Raw genomic sequence first — 20,502 nt, 5'->3', positions numbered from 1 at the left:
CCTCAATCTCTCTCATCTCAGAATTCTCTGAAATCTGCTTACCTAAAGTCTATACCTTCAGGTTTCCAAACCTAGGGTCCATATAGATTTTATAAAGTTTGTCGATAGATTTTATAAAGTACATGAACTTGTATGGGAAAAAAGAAATCTTTATTTTCACTCACCTTGGCTTTCCTTTATAATCCTACGTATTTTGCTTTATACATTTAAAAACAATATCCTGGCAAGGGATCCATAGGTTTCCCCAGACCGCCAGTGGAGTCCAGAATACAAAAAAAGGTTAAGAGCCTTGGTATCGAGCAATAATTCCCAGCCAGGTGGGGCTGCAGCGTTATTGCAAAGGGTCCCTCTCATTAAATCGCTGAACGATCCAGTGTAATAAATGAGCAAACATAGCTTTTGTGGACTGAATAAATAATAGAACTCACACATCTGGGCATTAGGGTTTTTCAAATTCGTGTACTTAACATTTGCATTTTCAGAAAATAAGCATTCATCTAAAAACACTTTTGCTTTTAGAATTTAGAGCACCCTTTCCATCAATGTATTTTCTCACTCAAGAGATACTAGCAGTAAGGTTACTCTCATGTGAAGATGCAAGATTTGTTATTTTTTTTTTTAATTAAAAAGGAATCCTCAAGCTCAAAAAAGTTTGGAAAGCACTGGCGGGCAGCCAACTTGTGGCCCCCAGCAGCAAGCAAAACTCCCTAGTGAAGCTGGAACCAGATGAAAATTTAGGTGGGAAATGTTTAGTAAAATAAATAAAAATACAATACAACAAAGGTAATATCAGTTTCTGGTTCCCTAAATCAATATGTAGCAAGCAGGGATCTATTTCTATTTGTATTTGCCACCACTGGACTAGCCTAGTTTCTCTCTAGACCTAGTTCTGCCTAGAACTTCATGCCTTCACTATTACAAACCCAAATCACTCTGACTGTCATTGATTGGCCAAAAATAGGTCCCAGGTCAAGACCCACTTGGTCATTGTTTGGGCCCTGATTGACTCAGAGTGAATGTAAATAACAATTGTTTCTGTTGGGTTGGAAACCCAGAGGGACTTTCCCTCCCATACTGATTTTTTTTTACTAGATAACAGAGGCCATTCTTTACCTTCTTTCTTAAAAAAAAAAAAAAAAGTGTTTATTTTTAGTTTTCAACATTCACTTCCATAAGATTTTGAGTTCTAAATTTTCTCCCCCTCTCTATTCTCTCCCCTCCCCAAGACAGGGTGCAATCTGATATAGGCAAAGAAAGAGAGAGAGTAAATAGTCAGCTTCGATCTGCATTCAGACTCCATAGTTCTTTCTCCGGATATAGATAGCATCTTCCAGAGTCTTTCGGAATTGTCTTGAATCATTGCATTACTGAGAAGAGCTAAGTCTATCATAGTTGGTTGTTGTACTGTGTACAGTGTCCTGGTTCTGCTCATACCACTCAGCTTCAGTTCGCATAAGTCTTTCCAGGTTTTTCTGAAGCCCACCTGCTCATCTTTTCTTATAGAGCAATAGTATTTCCTTACATTCATATACCACTTGTTCAGCCATTCCCCAGTTGATGCACATCCCATCAATTTCCAATTATTTGCCACCAGAAAAAGAAGAGCTACTATAAATATTTTTGTACAGGTGGGTCCTTTTCCCATTTTTATGATCTCTTTGGGATACAGACCTAGAACTGGTTTTGCTGGGTCAAAGATATGCAGTTTTATAGCCCTGTGGGCATAGTTCTAAATTGCTCTCCAGAATGGTTGGATCAGTTCACAACTCCACCAACAATGCATTAGTGTGCCAATTTTCACACATCTTCTCCAACATTTATCATTTTCCTTTTTGTCATGTTAGGCAATTTGAGTGGTGTGGTACCTCAGAGTTGTTCTGATTTGTATTTCTCTAATCAATAGTGGTTTAGAGCATTTTTTCATAGATAGCTTTAATTTTGTCATATAAAAACTGCCTGTTCATATCTCCTTTGACCATTTATCAATTGGGGAATGATTTGCATTCTTACAAATTTGACTCAGTTCTCTATATATTTGAGAAATGAGGCCTTTATCAGAGACACTAGTTGTAAAAACTGTTTCCCAGCTTTCTGCTTCCCTTCTAATCTTGGTTGCATTGGCTGTCTGTCTTTGCTTCCTTTCTTACTTAGCCATGATCACTGAACGGGCATTACCTCAGACAACCCAAAACCTGGGAAAGACCTTCATTTTAAAAGGCCAAGGCCTCCCACTTCAACCGAGGCCATGTTCAGTCATCCTTATCTGTTTCTTGTCACTGGACCCAGATGGCTCTGGAGGAGAGAATGAGGCTGGTGGCTTTGCCTAGCCCTGCCTCACTTAAATCCAGTTCACTTCCATGTGGTGGCCTCACCTCCCTGATGTAATGGTCCTCTTTGAGAGCAAAGGACAAGCAACAAAAATAACAATGAGGAAACTAAGGTTCAGGGAGAGTCAGTCATTTGCCCGTGGTTCACACAGCAGCTAAAGACCGAAGTCTGGATTGGAATCTAAGTTTCTTGATCCAAAAGTCCAGCACTCTCTCTATTACATTGCATTGTCTGTCTGCTTTGATTGCGTAGGCTTTTAAAATGATTGAATTTCCTAGAAATACCCTCTAAATTATTCCTTTGTATATACATGCCCTGTCATGTTTATTAATGGTGCATAGATCTTTGCAAGAGACTGATTTTGCTGAACTCCAAGACAATTTGTCATCAAGACAAGCAGTAGCTACCAGCCTGAGGAGTCCTGCTGACCTTTTTCCTCCCCTAATTATTAATTATTGTGAGGCTGATTGTGCTCCTGGCCAGCCCCCAGGATCAGAGGTCAAGAAACCTGTCTCCTCACTCTACTGTCCTCCTGGCCCCGTCCTGCCAGCCCTCACACTGTTTCTTCAAGCTCCAGGACATCTAAGAGAAAGCCACTAGGCCAGCTCCTCTAGACCTCCTGGTGGCACCGTGAGTAGACTCTAAGCCAAGAAATTTATCAGCTGTGTAACCATGGTGAGTTACTCAACCTTGTTCAGCCTCAGTTTCCTCATCTGTAAAGCAAGGATAATAATATGTCTACCTAAGAGGCAGATGAGATAACAGGTGTAAAATACTTTAAAATGTAGTCCATAAAGTGTTATATAAATGCTATTATTCCTGTTATTGTTGTTGTTCAGTCCTTTCAATCATGTACAACTCTCCATGACTCTCTTTCTGGGGGTTTTTGGCAAAGATACTGGAGGGATTTGCCATTTCCTTCTCCAGCTCATTTTTATAGATGAGGAAACTGAGGCAAACATGGTTAAGTGACTTGCCCAAGGTCATATAGCTGGTCTATATGTGTTTGGGGCTGATTTGAACTCAGGCAGAATCTTCCTGACTCCAAGCTCAATGCTCAAGCCACTATACCCCCTGTTTTTATTAACATTATTAACCACACAGTGTCTTGGGGAGAGGATGGGTGGGGGAAAGGATATGTAGAAGGGCCGAAACAATGTGCCTGAACATTTCACTGACATGGTTTCCATGCACACAAGTGGGAAGACCACTGGACCAGGAATTAGGGCATCTGGATTCCGTTCAATGACTCATCTGGTGACCTTGGACAAGCTCCTTCCTCTAGATGAACTTCAATTTTCCCATCTGTAAAATGAAAAAGTTACAAAAAGAATCTCAGGGCCTGCCTATGGATCCCAGATCTTCCACTTACTACTCTTGGACAAGTGACTTAACCCTACTTGGCCTCGGTTTCCTCATCTTTAAAATGAGGTATTTGGACTATGATCTATCAACCAATCAATCAGGAAGCATTTATGAAGCATTGTTTGTCAGGGCACTGTGCCAGGCACTGGAGATACAAGTACAAAGAAGAAACCAATCCCAACTCTTAAGGAGCTTACATCATTCTAATAGGTGTGTCTGTGTCTATGTGTATACAGAGAGAGAGACAGACAGAGACAGACAGAAAGAGAGAGAGAGAGAGGGAAAGAAAGAGAGAGAGAGAGAGAGACAGAAGTAGAAAGAGAGAGAGAGAGAGAGAGAGGGAGAGAGAGAGAGGAGAGAAGGGGAGGGGGAGAGAGACAATCTTTAATACTTGCATTATAGACAAATAAACAAATACAAGGTAGTTAAATAAAAGTTATTTAGGGAAAGAGGGCACTAGGTAAGGGAAGAGGAAAATCGACACAGGGTTCATGTAAAAGTCAGTGCTTGACTTGTACCTTGAAGGAAAAAAGTGTTAGTAAGAGTCAAGAGAGAGTGTATTGCAGGCATGAGGAATATCCAGTGCAAAGGTGACATGATGGAAGATTACATGGCATGTATAAAGTACAGGAAGACCAGTCTGATTGGATCTCAGAGCTGGAGAGGGGTAGTCATTTGCAATGAGGCTAGAAAGAGAAATTGGAGTTAAGTTGAAAAGGATTTCAAATCTGAACAAGGGAGCTCATATTTTATCATAGAGGAAACAGGGAGTCATTTCAGTTTATTGAGTAGGACAGTCCCCAGGGTGGGGTGGGGAGGGAGAGTGGACAAAAGGGGGAAAGGGGAAATTGGAGGGTCATGGCCTTGATCTAAGTTCTAAAGTCTTTCAAAGTTGTCTACCTTTATGAAGTTGTCATCATTCTATAAATTGTTCTCCTAGTTCTCTTCATTCTCTATCAGTTCAGAGAGAGTCTTCCTATTTTGCCCTAACCTGGGAAGAATTTCATTCTTTCTTATGGCATGATAATGTACCATTATAGTCATACACTATCATTTGTTTAGCCATTTTCAGAGTTATGCTGGAACCAGCTCTAACCAGCTCCCAACAGCCAATTTTTATTTTCTGTGTGAGTATTTATACCTTAGAAGCTGACAAATCAGGGCTTGAATTATTGTTTTCTTAACTTTATAGACTGAAGAAAATAATGGGAAAGTGTGAATAATTCAGATTAAATTATTAATTTAATAATTAATCAGAATAAACTTAAAAGTGTGTTGTGCATTTTTTTTCCTGGAGAACTGATTGTTAAACATTTACCAGCACACCCTGCCTCCTCTCTCCAATTGTTAGGCTTGGATATTTATTTCAATTGTAATTTATTTAGTGCATACCCTCTAGCACCATGTGCCATAAGTAAATTTTTCTTACCCTACTAATTTTCTTAAAGGAGAGATAGTGACCACACCTTCTCATTTGCTTTACTCGACTAACACTCTTCTATTCACATGATAGATAGGGGATTCATAAATAATAACGGAAAGAAGGTGGAATAAAACACCTTATTCAAAGATAGAACAAAGTTTAACCACAGCCCATTTCTGTCTGAATTGTTTGGATCTAGAGCAGTGAAGTTTTCCTGTCCTTCTAGCTTGTATTTTATTTTGACTGGAGTCAGGGAGGACTTTATTTTGGGGAGCATAGATTCCCTGGGTAGCAGCAAGCCTGCTCCATTGCCTTTGCTCATCTCTTGTGGAGATAATACAAATGATATTTGAAAAGGATCTTGAATATAATCTAGACCATGGGTTCTTAAACATGTTGAATCACATACCCTCTTGACAGTCTGGTAAAGCCCTTCTCCAAATAACATCTTTAAATGTGTGAAATGAACTATAAGTGATTATAAAAGGAAACCAGCTATATTAAAATACAGTCTATAGAGAGGAAGACTGTGATCTCATATGATCCAACAGCATAACTGGTAACTATAGTAATTTTAAAGTAATGATGAGTATAAATGATACTTCAAAACATCTGTAACAACTGTAAGGCAATATGAAAATACCTGTAATTTCTATTGGGGAAAAAGTCACGGGTGCTGAAATATGCTTTATTGCCTACATTCATAATCAAAGTAAATGCTAAATTTTAGTTAGATTTAGTAAAAATAAAGATATCATTTTTTCCCTCCCAAGGGAAAATCTAATCATGAACATCTTCCGTGGATCCCAGATTGACAACCTTTAATCTAAAATAACCTTACCCTATTAATTGGCACACCTTTTTTTGGACAAAAACTGTGATTTAATTAATATATATAGACCTCCTAATGAGGAAAGGGACAGTCCAGAGAATCCTTGGAAGACTTGTCTGATTTAATTCATAGTAAAGTGAACAGAAGCAGAACAATTTATACAAAGTAACAACATTGTAAACACAAACATATTTGAAATATTTATGAATTCTGGTCAATGAAATGCCCACACCCTATTAGAAATCATTAGAAACATGTTATCCACAACTTGAGAGAGATTTGGTGGAGTCAGTGCAAATTAGAACACACATTTTTATACAACACTAATATGGGAATTAATTTTGCTTGACTATGCATATTTATCACAGGGTTTTCTTTTTCTTTTTTCAAGAGAGAAGAATAGGAGGAAGAAAAAACAGATTTTTGTTAATTAGAAAAATTAAATTCATTTTTTTTAAATGTAGAGTACTGTATTTGGAATGAAGACTCTTAAATTTGAATACCATCTCCAGTACTTTATATCTGGGCAACCAGGAATAAGGAGCTTAATCTCAATCTGAATTTCTTCAACTCTGATCCCTCTTCCTCTCGCTTAGTTGAGCTAATCATCCCCAGCCCAGACCTGCCCACCAAACTTTAGAGCAGATGGTGTTGCGATCAGTTTAGGGGAAGTTATGGTAAGGAATAAGATACTTGAACTTTTTTGAAGGAGAAAAATGAGAGAGACCAAAATGGCCATCAATAACCTGCCTCTTAGCACTGCAAATACTTTTCTACAATAAGACTTTAGCATTGAGGCTACATCCCCTGGGAAGAGGGCAAGTGCCCAAGGGCGTGTGGTGAATGTATACATTGTATATGAATGTATAAGTTACTGAAGAGATGACCACAGGCAGGGAATCTAGCACTGGATGAAGACAAACTTGCCCAAGAGAGGAATTAGCAACTAATCCAATTACCAGTAGATGGGGGGGGGGGGGGGGGGGTCTTTAGATGCCTTCAAGGAAGTTTTAGTCCAAATACCTTAACTGTGTGTTCTTTAAGGTCTATGTTGGGCTTGCCTATAGTCAAAGAGTTTGACGTTGGATTTGAGAAGGTACAACAGAAGCCAGGCTAAATGAAACACTTTATGTAATTTATCTTATTCCTTTTCTCGTTGTCATGATTAAAGACTTGTGCGTCATAGCATGCTTATGTGATTTAACTTCATGAATATTCAGTAGAAACAAAAGGAGTGACCCAAGGTATTTTCCCCAATAGGTGGATGTCAAGAGACAGTCTGATTGGATCAGCCTACGTACCCTAAACCATTGGATCAACACATAAGCGTTGGCACCCACAAAGGAGACAGAGAAAGGAAAAAGAGGTAGCCAGTTCTTTGAGAGTCATAGAGAGCTTACTGTTAGGTTCAGAATGTACTCTGCTGTTGGAGAGAATACCTACTCTCTGGGGGTGTTTGTGGGACTAACAGAAATCCATCTTTATCACTAAATTGGATCAAGTAGTTGATGATCAGTCCTCCCTACCTCGTGAGGTTGTGGTGGAAATCAAATGGATAATGGATGCAACATGGTACAATGGGAAAAGTGCTAGATTCAGCTAAAATCTCAACTGCTGCTTCCTCATTACCTGTGTGACCCAGGGAGATTCTCTTAACCCCTTTCAATCTTAGTAATTCAACAGTAAGAGAACTGGACTAGATTGCTTCTAAGAACCCTTCCAGCTCCAATTTTGGTTTCCTGTGAATTTTGCAAGTACTTTATAATGTCACTTATCATCATCATCATCATCATCATCATCATCATCATCATCTCCTTTTGGGTAGGCTCCATTTGGCCATTTGAGAATGGAATATATACGTGCTTGTGTCTGTGTGTTTTTACATTTATTCCCCATTACAGGCAATATTTAATTGACTGCTTCAACCTTAAATAGAGCAAGATAAAACTTGGAAAAGGTTTCCTAAAGCTCCCTGGACATTGAGCAGCTCTTTTTCAAAATCTAGATTTTTGATGACTGTAGCAGAATCAGAAATATACAGATTAAATTTCCCTTGAAATGCACTTATAAAAAAAATTATAGGAAAGAGGTCTTGGCAGAAGGCTTTTTGGGACCTGCCAAACCCAAACTATTTGAAAAATATCTGAAGATGTTTGACTAAACTCAAAAAAGTCTTTCATTCTCCTTCTATGACACATACCCTGTCTGCCTTCAAGGACTAATAAGCACATCGTAGAGTCGTGACTGTTATGTCTGGGGTTCTCGAGCATCACTTCAGGTTGAGTCGGCAGAGACTCAGAGATTGAGTCTAGATTGATTCAGACCAACTTTATCATTAGACCCCCCCAGCAGCATCCAGTCAGGTAATAGCATCGACCTGACTGCTACCCACACCTGCCTCTTCCTCATGGGAAATCCTTCTTAGAAGGGCTCCTAAACATTTGAGATACCAGAATATACTCAGAGGTATATTTCCTCCAGACAAAATTGTTCTCCAAATAAAGTATCAATTAAAATGAAATAGCTAAAAAAGCATTTATTAATTGTCTGCTATGTGAAGAGGCAGTTATATGGTACAATGGATAGAGTGCTGGGCCTGGAATCAGGAAGACCTGAGTTCCCATCTGGCCTCAGTCACTAGCTGTGTGACCCTGGGCAAGTCACTTAACCTCTGTTTGCCTTAATCCACTGGAGAAGGAAATAGCAAACACTCCAGGCCCTTATCCAAGAAAAGCACATAGACATCATATGGTCTGTGGGATCACGAAGGGGTGGACACAGCAACAACCAATGTGCCACGTGCTATTTTAGGTGTTGAGGATACAGAAGTGAGCTGGCTCCTGCCTTCAAGGAGCATCTATTCTAATAGAAGACAATAATGCATGTAAGGGAGGGGTAGCCATGGGTGGGAGTTTTAGACTGGAGAGTGAATGGAAAAGCATTGGATAAGTGCTTACTGTGTATAAAGCATTATATCAGGAGTTGATAATGCAAAGAGAAAAGGAGACCAGGGAGCTCACATTCTCATTAATATTCAGTCACGTCCAACTCTCCATGACCCCACTTGGGTTTGTTAGGGGGGTTTTGGAGGAGAGGAGGCAGGGCAGTCGGGGTTAAGTGACTTGCCTAAGGTCACACAACTAGTAAGTGTGTCAAGTGTCTGAGGTTGGATTTGAACTCAGGTCCTCCTGACTCCAGGGCCAGTGCTCTATGTACTATGGCCTTCACATTCTAATAGGAAGAAGCAACACATGTAAGTTTGAGGTGCAGGTCAGAAGGAAAAGTCCCATGATCCTAAGGGCACTGCAGCAGGGGAGATGGCGATGTATCTTCTCTAAGATTATTTTTACTGAGGGAGGCAGATTGGGGGAGGGAGCAGTCAGAAGCAAACACTTTTGAAAAGGGACAGTGTCAAAGGAGAAATAGAATAAGTGGGGGCAGGATAGGATGGAGGGAAATATAGTTAGTCTTTCACAATGTGACTACTACGGAAATGTTTTGCATAACTACACATGTATTACCTATATTGAATTGCTTGTCTTCTCACCAGGACTGGGTGAGAAGGGAAGAAGGGAGAGGATCTAGAACTCAAAGCTTTAAAAACAAATGTTAAAAAATTGTTTCTACATGCAACCGGGAAATAAGATATACAGGCAATGGGATACAGAAATCCATCTTTCCCTATAAGAAAGTAATGGGGTAAGGGAGGGATAGGAGGGATGGAGAAGAGGGCAGACCGGGGGAAGAGGTAATCAGAACACATGCCATCTTGGGATGGGGGGTAGGGGAGAGATGGGGAAAAAATTTAGAACTCAAAATCTTGTGGAAATGAATGTCGAAAAATAAAATGAAATAAAATTTTAAAATTAAAGAATAAAAAGATTATTTCTACTGAATGCGGATGGAAAGCCCCAAAAGTCCAGAGTGGAAGGTAAGCCCAGGCATCCTTGGAGGAGACACAGGACTTTTCAGAGGTGCATTCTAAACTATTTCAGAATGACTTGATCATTATAGATCAGAAAACGAATCCTACCAGCATCCACTAAACAGGGGACAGGATCCCTGACTCTAGAGCTAAGGGTTGGGTTTGAATCACAATTCATGACTACCTGTGTGAGTTTGGGCCATTCATGTTATCTCTATGGGCCTCAGTTTCCCCATATACAAAGTGAGGAGGTCAAAATAACAAACCTCTATCTCAGAGCTGTGATCCTGTGATCCTAAGTATAGCCCCAGCACATTCTGTACAAAAGCAGCATTGTAAAGATAAGCAACTTTGAAAGCCTTTGAGAACACTGATCAATGCAAGGACCGCTTTCAGAGCACCGATGATGAACATACGTGGGGGGAGGGGACTCAGGAAGCAAAACAAGACACATATTTTAAGACATAGCCAGTGTAGGAATTCACTTTGCTGTACTAGACATTAACTTCAAAGACTCTTTTTTTTTTCTTTTTTATGATGGTGGAAGGGGATTAAAATAAATGTTTGCTAATTAAAACTTTTTTAAATTAAATAAATAAGTTAATTAGGTTTCATTTTTAAGGCACCACAGTTGTAGCCAGCCTAATTATTTACCAACAGAAGCCACTAACTATTTCTCCTTCTTACATCTCCCAATACCTCCACATACCTCCACGCATGTCAGGAATACTAATGTAAGACATCTCAACCACTTGACTCCACTGCCAGCAAAGAGTAGAATCCTGACCTGGTGAGAGAGAGGGAGAGAGAGAGAGAGAGAGAGAGAGAGAGAGAGAGAGAGAGAGAGAGAGAGAGAGATTAGCACTAAAGCCCAATGAAATAAAAAATGACATCTGCAATGGAGTAGAAAGGGACTGAATTATGGAGGCCAGTTTCTCTCCCCACTGACTCCTTGGCCCATGCATACATTTCATGGACATAGAAATTATATCATGGTAACCTCCAAAATTTCTGACTTTTTAATTTCAAGATCATAAAACCTCCCAATGCACTCATCTGAGAGTCCACTACTTTGTCTTCACACTCCTTCACCCCGGACATCTTGGATTACCTTGCAAACAACACAATTATTCCCACCCACCCTGCAACACACACACACAAATACACACAGACACAGACACAGACACACACACACACACACACACCTTTCTATGCAATAATCAAATTAAGGCTGTCATTGCTTTCCTGAAAGGGCATGACGACTTACTGCCCTATGACTCATTTCACTGTTCCTGTGACTTCCCAGACAAAATCCCCTCTCCATCACTCCCCTATATGCATTGTTTTCCCCTCAATTAAGATTTAAGTTCCATGAGCACAGGGACCATGTACTTGTATTCCTAACAACTCTTGGACTTGTATTCCTAACAATAGCACCTATCTCATAAGGCTGTTGTGAGGATTGGGTGAGATAATATTTGGAAAGTGTTTAACACAATACCTGACACAGAGTAAGTGTTTAATAAATGTTTATTACCTTTGTGTTACTCCTACAAAGATCTCTTTAGAGAAATAAAGAGAACTTTGAAAACTGAGGAGTCATTAATTGTTCATGTTTGGGCCACGCCAATATAAACAATAATGATACCACGTGAGTTAATTTATAGATTTATTATCATTCAATCAGATTCTCCAAAGGTTACTTTGTAGATCTAGAAAAAATAATTCAAAAGTTCAACTGAAGGAAAAAAGATGAAAAATATCAAGGAAAATGATAAGAGAAGTAGCAAAGAGTGGGGCTTCACATGGCCATACCGCCAACTAGACTACAAAGCACCAACACTCTTTAGTGCTCATAACAAGACAGAAAAGTGGATCAATGGAGCAGACGAGTTAAGGTCCGAAGGTAATTACACATAGTACCTCGTAACTGGACCCCTAACAAACGGGGGAAACATAGGCCAGTAGGGGCCCAAGGCCATGACAGTAGAAAAAAGATAGTCTCAATTCCTCAACTCTAGCACCCTGGGGGACAGATGTAGCCCTCCTGGTTCTGAGGAAAAGGGCCAGCTCATTATTGTTACCCTACTAGTGGTCATGTACCCCAAGGAGATCAAAGGTCTGAAGGTCCAATAGATGAGAGAGACAGAGACAGAGAGAAAAACACAGAAAGACACAGAGGAAGGAAGGAAGGAAGGAAGGAAGGAAGGAAGGAAGGAAGGAAGGAAGGAAGGAAGGAAGGAAGGAAGGAAGGAAGGAAGGAAGGAAGGAAGGAAGGAAGGAAGGAAGGAAGGAAGGAAGGAAAGGAGGGAGGGAGGAAGGGAGGAAGGAAGTCATATTTTTATAGATGCATGCCCATAAATTGTGAAACAGCAAAACAAACTGCTGCATTTGAATATAACGCAATATTATTTATTTATTAAAAAGTATTCATATAAAAATATAAATAATATTTAAAATTCAAAAAAACCTGGGAATATTTCCATGAACTGACAACAATTTCCACAATAACCATAATGATATAAAAGTTGCAACATTAAAATATATCAGAACTCTACTAATTGTGGTGTCCAATCACGATTTCAGAAGGTTGTTGGTAAACCACATCTCCCACATAGGAGAGACAGAGTGCTGGTGGACTAGAGGCACAGAATAAGACACACATTTTGAGATATGATCAATATGTGCATTTATTTTTCTTGCCTATAACTATTGGTTACAAGGAAAACTATACTTTTTTCATAGTGGAAAAGAGTAGGAAACTAAGGTGGAGAGAGTTTATTAAATACTTGCCTCATGACAGCCAGTCAGGATTGAAAAGGAAGATGAGAGAGAGAAAGCAAAATAATACATAATAATTGGGGAAAATAAATATATTTTAAAAGGGAGACGTAGATGTGGTTGGGGAAGTTATATGATAGGCAGTGAGAGAGAAATGAATTTGGAGTCAGAGGATCCTGTTTCTAATCCCACCTACTACTTGTGCAACCTTGGGCAAGTCACTTCCTTCTCTGGGTCTCTGTTTCCTCATCTGTAAAATAAGAGTGTTTGACCAGAAGCCTTCTGAGGTCCCTTCCAACTCTATGACTATGATGCTATGGAGTAAATAGAAAGTGACTGTGATATTTAAAAAAGAAAAGAGAATCAATTAAAAAATTAACAGAAGTAAAATGGAGATAATATCGCCAGTAGTATCCACTTCACAGGACTACTGGTAGGTTTAAATGAGATAATATAGCCAAAGCTCTTTGCAAACCTTAAGGTACAATCATCATCAATGTGAATTCCCTGCCCATACTAGTTTGTTTTTGTTTTTTTAATAATGGCAGCCTGTCGATTAAAACCCTTTCTTGGCTATGGAATTGGTATCAAAATTAAATAGGGCATGATTCCACCTAGAATGCCTAACTGAAAGTCTATGTCTGGGCTTCATTGGATAAAAATGATAGATCTCCACCAGTTCCAAAGAATGTGTCTTATATGTGTCCTCCCATGGGGTCTCCACAGTTCCATAACCCTGACAAGTCAGTAGAGATAGCCCTGTTTACACCAGCAAACTCAGGTTTGTGCATTTCTCTTGCCTGTCCACTTTTACTTGGAGGCAACAAGAATTCAGTAGATGTAGTCCAGGGTGAAGATGAAATCATTGACCAATAGACCGCTGGATTACTACTTGATGATTTATAGCTATTATTCTTACTATGCTATTTCAGTAAATGCCTTTCCTTCAGATTAGTTGTGTCCACTGGCATGATTAATATTGAAAAACACACCTACAAGGGATCCTGGTGTAGAGCAGTAAGAGAGCAGACTCTAGAAGCAGGAAATACAGCAGCTGCCTTCTTCCATCCTAACCTGAAGGCCAGTAGCAGAGCCAAGCTGAGGGCTGCTACACGAACTAACACCTTCTAATGAGCTCATTGTTGTGTTTTCTCTCCTCATCACAAGTCAAGAATAATTTGACGTCTACATTACTAAGAACCCATTGACACCTCTATTATTTTTTTAATATTCCTAAGTGGAAAGGATTAAACTGGTCCTGGGAAGTTAGTCGTACCTAACTTTAAATAGACTTACTTGGTCATTAACTCTTAAGTTTACAAATAAATAGATCCACAGCTGGAAGTGGATTTAGAAACCATCTAATCCAGGAGTTCATTGTTAACCCTTTTTGTGCCATTCACGAACCCCTTGGGCAGCCCAGTGAAGCCTATGGGGCCCACCTCAGAATTTTTTTTTAATGCATAAAACAAAATACACAGAATTATAAAAGAAACTAATTACATTAAGATGCAGTCATCCAAAGATTTTCTAAAACAAATTTTGAATCCTGGATTAATAAACTCTGATCTAACCCAATCCCCTCATTATGTAAATGAGAAAAATAAGACCCAAGTTTGAGTGACTTGCCCAGAGTCACATAGGTATCAAGTATAAGAGGTGATGTTTAAACTCAGGTCCTCTGACTCCAGAGTCCAATACACATCCATAGTTATGCACACATGCATATAATATCAGTCATTAACCCTGCTTAACAAGTATGCAAAACCAAAGACTGACATTTTTGACCATTGATTTTCACCCTTCTAGTGAAACCAGGGATCCTTTCCCAACACTTGCCACATCATATTTCACACATGCATCCCACCAGTCAAGTCACTGACATGGGAGTGCCAACAATGGCCGTGACGACTTCGATTCTGTTCACACCAAATACGGGGAACACGTCAATTTCCACCCTTCTCGGATGATTTGTCACTGTCCCGGCAGATAGCATAGATTACGCATAAAGAACCATAACCTCAGTAGGGGGGAATGGCCCCTGAGTAGATGGGCAGAAAACATAGAGACATCAAGTTCAATACTCACAGACAGCTGTGGGGACCATGCTCACAATTCTCGCATATTGATGCATTTTCAGCATTCTGGTAGCAGTCTGGCCTGTGGTTCCTTCTTTTCTGGCAGAGTCAAGCACAATCTGCTAAATGGCAACCTTCTGAAAATACACTGTGGGAAGAAAGAAAAAAAATCCCCAAAGTAAAGCCAGCGCATTGTTGCCCTGGGAGGGGCAGGTAATTGATTGGCCTACCTCCAGAATCAATAGAAGTCTGAATTTGTTTGAAAGATGCACTTAAGAAAGATGGAGAAAACTTGAATATTTGGGAAGAAATAAACATTTTGAGGCAGATTGTTTACACCATTGCAAATCATTCTGTTTGAGGGCTCACCCTCTCCTTGAAAGCTAATGAATGAGTAGTCTGCCTAAAGTATGCATTTCCTGGTCTTTTCAGAAAAAAAAAATGCAGCCTCTATCAGACTGATCTCAGACATCATCCAGGGTTCTTAACCCTTTAGAGCCCTTTGGCAATCTGGTGAAGACTATGGGCCCTTCTCAGAAAGATGGAGTTTTTAAATGTTTTATTTAGAGATTAGGGAATGTGTTTTTCCCATCCAATTCTCAGATTCTTGGAAGCTCATACAGTGAAACCAGAAATTTCTAGCATATGAATGCTGAGTAATCAAAACAATAAGGGAGAGGTGTCAGCGGTAGTTCTGAGTTCTTTGTCTGAGAGCAGCACTGAATGGGGAGAGAACAGGGCAGCTGTTCAGTGATTATGATGGTCCATCATTAACAAGAACACTTGCATGAGAAGGCAAATTTAACTCCCCTTCAACAGAGTGACCTGGCTGCTAAAAACCTGTCTACCTAGTTGTCAGAAACACTAGTGTAACCTTGGCCTCCAATGGTAGTGATGATGGCAATAGCCTTATCACATTCTTGCTGAGTAAGTTATGGGGTGGCATAGATGACAGAGCATAGCACTTAGAGCCAAGAAAACCTTTGTTCAAACTTGCCTCAGACACTCTTAATACCTATCTCACCCTAGGCAAATAACTTCCCATCTCTGGGTCTCAGTTTCCCCATCTGTAAAGTGATTGAGTTCGACTCATTGTCCATAGCTAAAGAAGTTCTTTTCTAGGAGGGATCTCATTTTAGGAGGGACATTGATAAGCTAGAACCCATCAAGAGGAGGACATCCAAGATGAGGGATCTGGGAACCATAGCTCCTCTGTGTCATTGCTCAAACTTTGGCATAAGATATTGAGGGAAATGTTAGCAGAAAATTGGTATGTTTATCCTGGAGAATTGAATTCTTATACTAGCCGTGATAGCTTCATATATTTAAAGAACTGTCAAATGAAAGCTCCCTTCATATGGAAGAGGAATTCAAATTATTTTTGTGTGGCCCCAGAGAGCAGAGACAGCACCAATGAAACAAAGGAGTAGGGAGTTAGTTTAGGTCTACATAAGAAATAACTTTTCCTGTTTCCATCTTGGATATCAAACCTTTATCAGAGATATTTGATGCAAAGATTCTTTTCTCATTTTATAGCTTTCCTTCTGAAATGAGCCTTTAGTATTGATTTTGTTTGTACAAAAGCTTTTCAATTTCATGTCGTTGAAATTATTTATTTTGTCTTTTGTGACCACCTCTATTCATTATTTGGCAAAGAATTCTTCCCTTGCCATAGCTACAAAGGGTATCTGAGTTGGTTTTTTCCTAACTGTTTTAATAGTGTGATCTTTAATATTCAGGTTATATATATATGTATGTATATGTATGTGTATGTGTATATATATATATATATCTGTTGTTGTAAATGTAAAATGCTTGTCCAATTCTACTTTTCATCAAACTTTTCCATTTTTCCCAGAAGTTCTTGTCAAATAGGCAGTTCTTCCCCAAGAAATTTGTATTCTCGTGTTTATCAGATAGTAGTTTATTTTAATTCATTTGAAGAAAGAAATCTATTAATAATTATAACTGAAGAGTTTAAAAGGACAGTATAGGGCAGCTAGGTGGTGCAGTGGATAAAGCACTGGGCTTAGAATCAGGAGGACTCATCTCCCTGAGTTCAATCCAGCCTCAGACGCTTACTAGCTGTGTGGCCCTGGATAAGTCACTTAACTCTGCCTCAGTTTCCTCATCTGTAAAATGAACTGTAAAAGGGAAATGGCAAACCACTCCAATATCTTTGCCAAGAAAACCACAAAGAATCGACAAAATTGAAAATGGCTGAACAACAATAAAAAAAAGATATAAAAGGTCCAAACTGTCCAACTTTTGCCCAAATCATTAATCCCTTATACAATGCCCTTAACAGAGAACTCACTATCTGTGAAGGGGTTCTTTCTGGCTTTGAGAAGTTCTAACTATGAGGAATTTTTTTTCTCATATTGGGTTGGATTTTACTTCCTTATAACTTCTATAAACTGGTTCCTAATTCTGTTCTTTGGAGCTAAGTAAAGTAAGAAAAAGAGTATGGTGTACAGGAATGAAGAAAAGATCTAGAGTCAGAACACTTGGGTTCATTTAATATCCATTACCTAGAAGCTGTGTGACCTTGGACAGATCCCTTGAATTTTCTTGGGCTGTTTTGACTCCGTGCTCTCTAACATCCCTCCCAGTCCTAAATCTATCCTTCCAACACTTGAAGATGTCTGTTAGGACTTCTCTTCGCCAAGACAGAAATTTCCATCCCTTCAACCAATTTTATCTTATAAGCATTTATTGAGCACCTGTTACATGCAAGATACCTTGCTGGGTGAGGGGACACAAAGACAAATATGAAAAAGTTCCTGCCCTCAAGGAGTCTACACTCTTCTGATACTAGTATGGCATGACCTAGCATCCTCTCACCATTCTAGATACCTACTAAAATATGGGTCCCACGACTGGACAACACATTCTAGATGTACTCCAGTATATAATGGAGACTTCCCTTGTTATGATCACTTCTATTAACATATCCTGAAATTGAATTCGCTTTGCCAGCTGCTGCATCACACAATTAATTCACACTGAACTTCCAGTACATTGAGTCAAGTCAAGCCAACAAGCATTTGTTAAGCTTCCACTGTGTGCCAGGCACATAATGCTGAGCATTGAAGAGGCAAAGAAAAAGGCAACACGACCTCAAGGACCTCACAATCAAATGGAGGCATTAAGCCTCACCCACCCCACCCCCAGGTCTCTTTCCCTCTCATTTGCTCCCTAGTCCTATCTCCCCACCATCTTGTTGATTTCATTAAACAGATGTGCAGGATGTGACATTCTTTTTTTTTCCCTATCATGGGTTATCTTGCTATTCGCAGTCCACTCTCCCAGGTGGTTCAGTTTGATTTAGATTTCTGTCCCCTTTTTCTATAATTTAATACATTAGCATTTGGCTTCATGTCATCTGCAAATTTGTAATTTCTATGACCTTATTCAATTCACTACTTTTTTTTAAAAGGTTGGAGGAAAACCCAGGGTACATAACAAAGGTTCAGGACATCTAACTCCATCTGAGGCTGGTGTTTCAGACTGATATGCTGATCCCAGTGACAGGCACAGAACATCAGATCTTTGAGCTCCAGTTGGGATCTTGGGGGCCATCTGTAGTGGAATTATAAGAGCATAAATTCAGAGATGCAAGACACCTTACAGGCCATCAGATCCAAACCCCTTATTTTACAGATGTTTTCCAGGGCTAAGTGACTTCCTCAGTCAAATAACTGGTACTCATTTGAGGAAGGATTTGAACTCAGGTCTTCATGATTCTATGTCCATCAGAGACACTATAATTCTGGAGTTGTAAAGGACCTCAGAGGCCAACTCTTACAGCCCCAGTCATGCTACAGATGGGGAAAAGAGGACCAAGGAGTACAAGTGACTTGCCTAATGTTCCATAGCTAGTAAATGTCAGAGATAATCCTCTCAGAGGCAAGAACTGAGGTCCTCTGACTCATAAAGTAGTGTCCTTTCTCCTGTATCATTCTGCCACTCCTCATAGGAATTTATTAAGTGCTGGATGCTTCATCAAGTGATTGATATCCATTCTTTGTGTCTAATTCTTCAAATAGTTCCAAAGTCCCTATATCTCTATCTTGTCCACAAGGTTCCCCCATTTGTCAGTATTTACACACACACACACACACACACACACACACACACACACACCCCACTTTGTATTTATCTTAGCTATATCCTGGGTTTACTTATCTCAAAGCTGTCATATCTCCCGTGTAGAATGTAAGCTTCTTGAGGGCAAGGATTATCTTTTGCCTTTGTCTTTTTTCTACTGTGCTTAGCACATAGTAGGCATTTAATATATGTTTAATAGTTAACATATATGAGTAAATGAAGGATATTGGGGGAGACTTTTATAAAATGCTTTGCCAAGACCCAAACAAAGTCCGCAACATTTCCCTGCTATACCAGGTTAGCAAGCTCATAGACTTCCTTATACTTTATATACAAATATTCTCTCACTGGATAGGGAAAAGAGAGTTTAAGACCACTAATAGCAGAAGCATGAGAAGTGACTTGCCCAGGCTTCACACAGTTAGTACTTGATTCTGAAGCTAGCTTCCTGACTACTACAGCATGATACCTTAGAGAAAAACAAAGTCTCTTGCTCTCAAGGAGTTTGTACTATAGAGTGAGGCATTGTGGTCCAGTGGAAAGGGAAGAGGTGCAGAGTTATACACAGACGTCAAATTCACTGCCTACAGGCAGCAAGCAGCTGTAAGACTCCAGAGTGCATCCTGAACCCGATTAAAACGTAACTGGGAAATGTTCAGCAAAATTAAAAAGAATATAATGCAACATAAATAATGTTAATCTGTGGTTTTCTGTCAGTACACAACCAGCAGGGATTAGTTTCTACTAAAGTTGATAGCATTGGTAGTGCACAGAAAGCTGGGCTAGGAATAAAAAAGACCCAGTTTCAAATCATGCTTCAGATATTTAACTAGTTCTGTGACCTTGGACAAGTCATTAAAGCTCTTTCTCTCAGTTTCCTCAAGGCAGAATGACTTGACGACCTCTAAGGACCTCCAGCTCTAAATCTATGATCACATAATCCTATGAGAGCTAGATTTGTTGTCAGAGAAGTTCAAATCACAGCTCTGTTACTTCTGTATGACCTTGGGAAAGTCACTTAACTTCTCCTGGCCTCAGCTTCCTCACCTGTAAAATGAGACGATTAAGCTAGATCTTCTCTGAGATGGACATCTAGCTCCATTTGAGTCTGGCATTTCAGACTGATACGTTAATCCCAGTCCCAGGCACAGATCTACTCTAACCCTAAATCTATGCCCTGATCACGTCATGGGGAAAGTATTGGTAGACTCGAATGCCAGCTTCCCGCTCTGTACCCAGGAGTGTAGTTTGAACTTGGTTTAGACCTGGGGAGTCTGGCTTCTAAATGAGAATAGGGGCTAAGCTCCCTTCTCTCACACCTTTCAGTACATTAAAAACTAATGCTGGTGTCCCAAATATGATTTTATGTACAGTTCAGTAGGTTCTGATTCACATCTAGGGTTTCCCACCACCCCTCCCCCCAAAAAAGTAGGAAGTTAAAAAGATACTCAATAAATGATAGAAATCAGATCATTTATTTCAATATTACACAAAAGGAATGCTAACAGCACCAATTTGATAACAAACTTAAAACAGAATTCAGTAATAACTTATAACAACTCTTAAAATCAGCAGAGAGGCTGATACTTAAACTTCCCCAAAATATAGAGCAGTGTATGAGACTGCAAATTAGACATTTGCTATTTTGTCTCAATTAAAT

General features: G+C 39.6%; 1 long non-coding RNA gene across 2 annotated transcripts; it reads right to left on the bottom strand.

Moving 5' to 3' along the window:
• Nucleotides 1-3,497: 3,497 nt before the first annotated feature.
• Nucleotides 3,498-15,136, bottom strand: LOC138162065 (uncharacterized). Of its 2 annotated transcripts, XR_011168524.1 has the most exons (4): nt 14,963-15,136; nt 14,743-14,880; nt 10,583-10,660; nt 3,498-3,633 (listed from the first exon to the last, which is right to left on the bottom strand). It is a non-coding gene; the product is annotated as an uncharacterized lncRNA (long non-coding RNA). The 2 variants fall into 2 exon arrangements; XR_011168523.1 differs by having other exon boundaries at nt 14,743-15,136.
• Between the last annotated feature and the right edge of the window lie 5,366 nt (nt 15,137-20,502).

The sequence above is a fragment of the Petaurus breviceps genome, unplaced genomic scaffold, assembly GCF_028583685.1.
Source record: "Petaurus breviceps papuanus isolate PSGF00001 unplaced genomic scaffold, PetGlider_PUasm1.0 186, whole genome shotgun sequence".
In the NCBI taxonomy this organism is placed as follows: Eukaryota; Metazoa; Chordata; class Mammalia; order Diprotodontia; family Petauridae; genus Petaurus; species Petaurus breviceps.
Note: the sequence above shows the minus strand (reverse complement) of the source record. Positions and strands in the feature narration are given on the sequence as shown.